Below are 5,972 nucleotides of genomic sequence, written 5' to 3'. Positions count from 1 at the left end.
AAATCACAGCAAGATCCTTTTTGACACATCTCCTAGAGAAATGGAAATAAAAACAAAAATAAACAAATGGGACCTAATGAAACAAAAGCTTTTGCACATCAAAGGAAACCATAAACAAGATGAAAAGAAAACCCTCAGAATGGGAGAAAATATTTTCAAATAAAGCAACTGACAAGGGTTTAATCTCCAAAATATACAAACAGCTCATGCAGCTCAATATCAAAAAAACAACAACCCAATCAAAAAATGGGCAGAAGACCTAAATAGACATTTCTCCAAAGAAAACATACAGAGGACCAACAAACACATGAAAAGATATTGAACATCACCAGTTATTAGAGAAATGCAAATTAAAACTATAATGAGGTATCACCTCACACTGGTCAGAATGGCCATCATCAAAAAAATCTACAAACAGTAAATGATGGAGAGGCTGTGGAGAAAATGGAACCCTCTTACACTGTTAGTGGGAATGTAAACTGATAGAGCCACTATAGAGAACAGTATGGATGTTCCTTAAAAAAATAAAAATAGAACTACCATATGACCCAGAAATCCCACTATTCAGAATACACCCTGAGAAAACCATAATTGCAAAAGATACATGCACTCCAAGTTCATTGCAGCACTATTTACATTAGCCAGGACCTGGAAGCCACCTAATGTCCATCAAGAGAGGAATGGATAAAGAAGATGTGGTACATATATACAATGGAATATTACTCATCCATAAAAGGAACAAAATTGGGTCATTTGTAGAGATGTGGATGGACCTGGAGTGTGTCATACAGAGTGAAGTAAGTCAGAAAGAGAAAAAAAATCATATATTAATGCATATATGTGGAATCTAGAAAAATGATACAGATGAACCAGTTTGCAAGGCAGAAGTAGAGACACAGATGTAGAGAATAAACGTTTCAGAATACACCCTGAGAAAACCATAATTGCAAAAGATACATGCACTCCAAGTTCATTGCAGCACTATTTACATTAGCCAGGACCTGGAAGCCACCTAATGTCCATCAAGAGAGGAATGGATAAAGAAGATGTGGTACATATATACAATGGAATATTACTCATCCATAAAAGGAACAAAATTGGGTCATTTGTAGAGATGTGGATGGACCTGGAGTGTGTCATACAGAGTGAGAATCTAGAAAAATGGTGCAGATGAACTTATTTGCAAAGCAGAAATAAAGACAAAGATATAGAGAACAAATGTATGACTACCAAAGGGGAGTGGATTGGGAGATTACGGTTGATATATATACACTACTATGTATAAAATAGATAACTAATGAGAATAGACTCTATGGAACAGGGAACTCTACACAATGCTCTGTGGTGACCAAAATGGGAAGGAAATAAAAGGTAGAGGAGATATATGTATATGTATGGCTGATTCACTTTGCTGTACAGCAGAAACTAACACAACATTGTAAAGCAACTACACTTCAATTAAAAAAAAAATGTCAAGGAGCACATTTGGAATAGCACTGAATTATCATCTTGATTTTAAGTAGGCTACCATGGAACAAAATTTAAATGTGTTACACAGCTAGCTTAATGACAGAGTCAAAAATATAATAAAGGTTTCTTTCTCCAATACTTATGTTCATCACACTTGATATCTCTCCAAGTGTTGTCATCAAGAGAACTCATAAGTACCTACCCAATATTATTTGCCTTTATTCTAAACCTCTTTTCTCATTTTGTTTGTTCTAATGTTCTATCATTAACTTTCATAGCCCATTTATTAATTATATTTTCAAAAGTTAATTTGGGGAAAAATTCTAGATATGGTGTCTTGAGGACAAATGTAATTCCGCTTTATCAGTTCTCTCTGTGGAGTACTATGACCACCATATCAGAGAAGTTGGAAGAGCTTAAGTCTTGAATCCAAAAGCTCTCTGCTACTCAGAAATATTTCATAGTTTTGCAGAATTAAATGTGCCCCGTAACTCAGGCAAGGAAAAACTAGAAGTAGGCACAGTTTCCTCTTCTCTAGATTTCATGTATTCTCAGTTCACCTCTGGCTTCTATATCCTTCTGGTAGCAATCCCTGCACTAATAATCATGCCTGGGGAAGAGTAGAAGTGCTCACACTTTTCAAGTTGCACATAAATTATGCTCTCTGTGGGATAAATACAAGGAGTTGTTTACCAAGTTGTACAGAAATTATGCTCTCCGTGGGCTAAATCCAAGGAGCTGGTTACTTCAAGGTGTTTCTTTGAAAACCTCCTAGGAATTTCTTGGCAACCTTTGATTACAGTGTTATCTATTTAGGAATAAAATCAAATTTCCTGGACTTTTACTTAGAGAGTATGCATTTAGATGAGTATTAAGTAATGAAAACTCATAGATATCTCTAGACGAATAATCTAGCTTCTCTCATCAGTTGTAAAGAGACATTGTTCCATGGTAATGAGTCCATCAAGAGCCATCAAGGCTAACGACTTCAGTCACATGATAAAAAAATTCTTCATGTGTAAATCCTTTCAAAAAAAAAGTACACCCACTGGAAACACACTGCAAATGACATTGAAGAGAAGGTTTTCAAAAGTGTTTTGAAGTGAAAAATTTATCCATTTGGGAAAAGATTTTCAAAACTACCAAATATAAGACTGTAGAAGATGACATTTAATCCAGCCAAATCTATAAACTGGAAATGGAGATGTCTTATTATGTATGGAAAAATGTAGAATATTTATTGAAGCAAACATTAGACATAAAAGGAAAAGTGAAAGGTCTAAAATCTTTTAAATTCAATATGTCATCATACATTGAATATTTTCAATGAATTATGCATCAACTAAAACAAACTTCATTTAAATATCTGAAGTGATTCAACTGAAAGAATCAAGAGAATAAACATATATTGAAGTTAATGGCAAGGTCAAAGGATATTTAAAATGTCAGTTTTGTTCTTGAGCCACTTGTATATGCCTTTCAGGTGTTATCAAAAGGATAAATCTTGAAGCGAGGGAAGAATTAAATATTCATTTACACAAAACTATGATTATGCTTGCTTATGTAAAGAATGTAATAAATTAAGAATGTATCTGGTTATGCATGGCATAGTAATCACCATGTAAAATATTTTATTAAAAAACGAGTTAATAGGGTCATTGCAGCAGGAAGATGGTGGAGCTGTGTGCAATTATGGCTGTCAAGAGGGTCATTGACTTCTCTGTGAAGATTCCTTGTCATGGATTATAAATTTATACATGGTCTTGTTCCAGCTCTCCTCAGCAGCCGCCTCTCTTGTTCCTCCCTCTGTCCGGCATCACAGTGCCTGTAATAGCTGTGTCCTGTGCCAGAGGACTCTCATCCCTGCCTTCTGCTTGGCTATCTCCCAGAGACTGATGGACAATGAAGCTAATGATGCATAAGATCTAGGGCCCCACACAGGCACAGGCTTCCTTCAAGGTATTGTGCATAATTTTTTATTTATATTTTTGTCTTTTTTTTCCCAAATAAGTATCCAAGAAGTGGTGAGGAAAGTATCTGACACTATTTTTCATACTCCCCACTTGGTGTCTCAGCTTACTAAGGCTGTGTGGCTGACAGCGGCTTGGTGCTCCAGCTGGCTGTAAGGCCTGAACCTCTGAGGTGGAAGAGCAGAGTTCAAGATATTGGTCTACCAGAGACCTCCCGGCCCCTTTTAATATCAATTGGCGAGAGCTCGGCCAGAGATCTCCAACTCAACACAAAGACCCAGATCCACTCAACGATCAGCAAGCTCCACTGCTGGACACCCTATGCGAAACAACTAGCAAGACAGGAACACAAAACCACATGTTAGCAGAAAGGTTGCCTAAAATCATAATAAGTTCACAGACTCCTCAAAACACACCACTTGAAGTGGTCCTGCCCACCAGAAAGACAAGATCCAGCCTCATCCACCAGAACACATGCACCAATCCCCTCCACCAAGAAGCCTACATGACCCACTGAACCAACCTTACCCACTGGGGGCAGATACCAAAAACAACATGAACTACGAACCTGCAGCACTGAGAAAAGGAGACTCCAAGCACAGTAAGTTAATCAAAATGTGAAGACAGAGAAATATGCAGCACATGAAAGAGCCAGGTAAAAACCCACCAGACCAAACAAATGAAGAGGTAATAGGCAGTCTAACTGGAAAATAATTGAGAATAGTGATAGTAAAGATGATCCAAAATCTTGGAAGTAGAATGGAGAAAATACAAGAAACGTTTAATAAGGAACTAGAAGAACTAAAGAGCAAACAAACAACGATGAACAGCACAATAAATGAAATTAAAAATTCACTAGAAGGAATCAATAGCAGAATAACTGAAACAGAAGAATGGATAGGTGACCTGGAAGATAAAATAGTGGAAACAATTACCAAAGAGCAGAATAAAGAAAAAAGAATGAAAAGAACTGAGGACAGTCTCAGAGACCTATGGGACATTAAACACACTGACATTCGAATTATAGGGGTCCCAGAAGAAGAAGAGAAAAAGAAAGGGATAGAGAAAATATATGAAGAGATTATAGTTGAAAACTTCCCTAATATGGGAAAGGAAATAGTCAATCAAGTCCAGGAAGCACAGAGTCGCATAGAGGATAAATCCAATGAGAAACATGCCAAAACACATATTAATCAAATTATTAAAAATTAAATACAAAGAAAAAATATTGAAAGCAGCAAGGGAAAAGCAGCAAACATCATACAAAGGAATCCCCATAACGTTAACAGCTGATCTTCCAGCAGAAACTCTGCAAGCCAGAAGGAAGGGGCAGGACATATTTAAAGTGATGAAAGGGAAACACTTACAACTAAGATTACTCTACCCAGCAAGGATATCATTCAGATTTGACAGAGAAATTAAAAGCTTTAGAGACAAGGAAAAGCTAAGAAAATTCAGCATCACCAAACCAAAGTTACAAAAAATGCTAAAGGAACTTCTCTAAGCAGAAAACACAAGATAAGGAAAAGACCTACAGAAAAAACCTCAAAACAATTAAGAATATGGTAATAGGAACATACATATCAATAATTACCTTAAATGTAAATGGATTAAATGCTTCAACCAAAAGATATAGACTGGCTGAATGTACACAAAAACAAAACCTGCATATATGCCGTCTAAAAGAGACCCACTTCAGACCTACAGACTGAAAGTGAGGGGATGGAAAAAGATATTCCATGCAAATAGAAATCAAAAGAAAGCTGGAGTAGCAATTCTCATATCACACAAAATGACTTTAAAATAAAGATTATTACAAGAGACAAAGAAGGACACTACATAATGATCAAGGGGTCAATCCAAGAAGAAGATATAACAATTGTAAATATTTACTCACCCAACATAGGAGCACCTCAATATATAAGGCAAATGCTAACTGCCATAAAAGGGGAAATAGACAGTAACACAATCATAGTAGGGGAATTAAACACCCCACTTTCACCAATGGACAGATCATCCAAAATGAAAATAAATAAGGACACACAAGCTTTAAATGAAACATTAAACAAGATGGACTTAATTGATATTTATAGGACATTCCATCCAAAAACAACAGAATACACTTTCTTCTCAAGTGCTCCTGGAACATTCTCCAGGATAGATCATATCTTGGGTCACAAATCAAGCCTTGGTAAATTTAAGAAAATTGAAATTGTATCAAGTATCTTTTCTGACCACAGTACTATGAGACTAGATATCAATTACAGGAAAAAATCTATAAAAATTACAAACACACGGAGGCTAAACAATATGCTACTAAATACTCAAGAAATCACTGAAGAAATAAAAGAGGAAATCAAAAAATACCTAGAGATAAGTGACAATAAAAACACAATGACCCAAAACCTATTTGATGCAGCAAAAGCAGTTCTAAGAGGCAAGTTTATTGCAATACAATCTTACCTCAAGAAACAGGAAAAATATCAAATAAACAACCTAACCTTACACCTAAAGCAAATAGAGAAAGAAGAA

General features: G+C 35.9%; 1 pseudogene; it reads left to right on the top strand.

Annotated features, from left to right (window-relative positions):
- The first annotated feature begins 3,141 nt into the window (after window positions 1–3,141).
- Window positions 3,142–5,972, top strand: part of LOC102987992 (electron transfer flavoprotein subunit beta-like) — a 7,327-nt pseudogene continuing 4,496 nt past the window's right edge.

Source organism: Physeter macrocephalus, chromosome 15 (genome assembly GCF_002837175.3).
Source record: "Physeter macrocephalus isolate SW-GA chromosome 15, ASM283717v5, whole genome shotgun sequence".
In the NCBI taxonomy this organism is placed as follows: Eukaryota; Metazoa; Chordata; class Mammalia; order Artiodactyla; family Physeteridae; genus Physeter; species Physeter macrocephalus.
The sequence above is the reverse complement of the archived record's forward strand: the minus strand, read 5'-3'. Positions and strand labels throughout refer to the sequence as shown.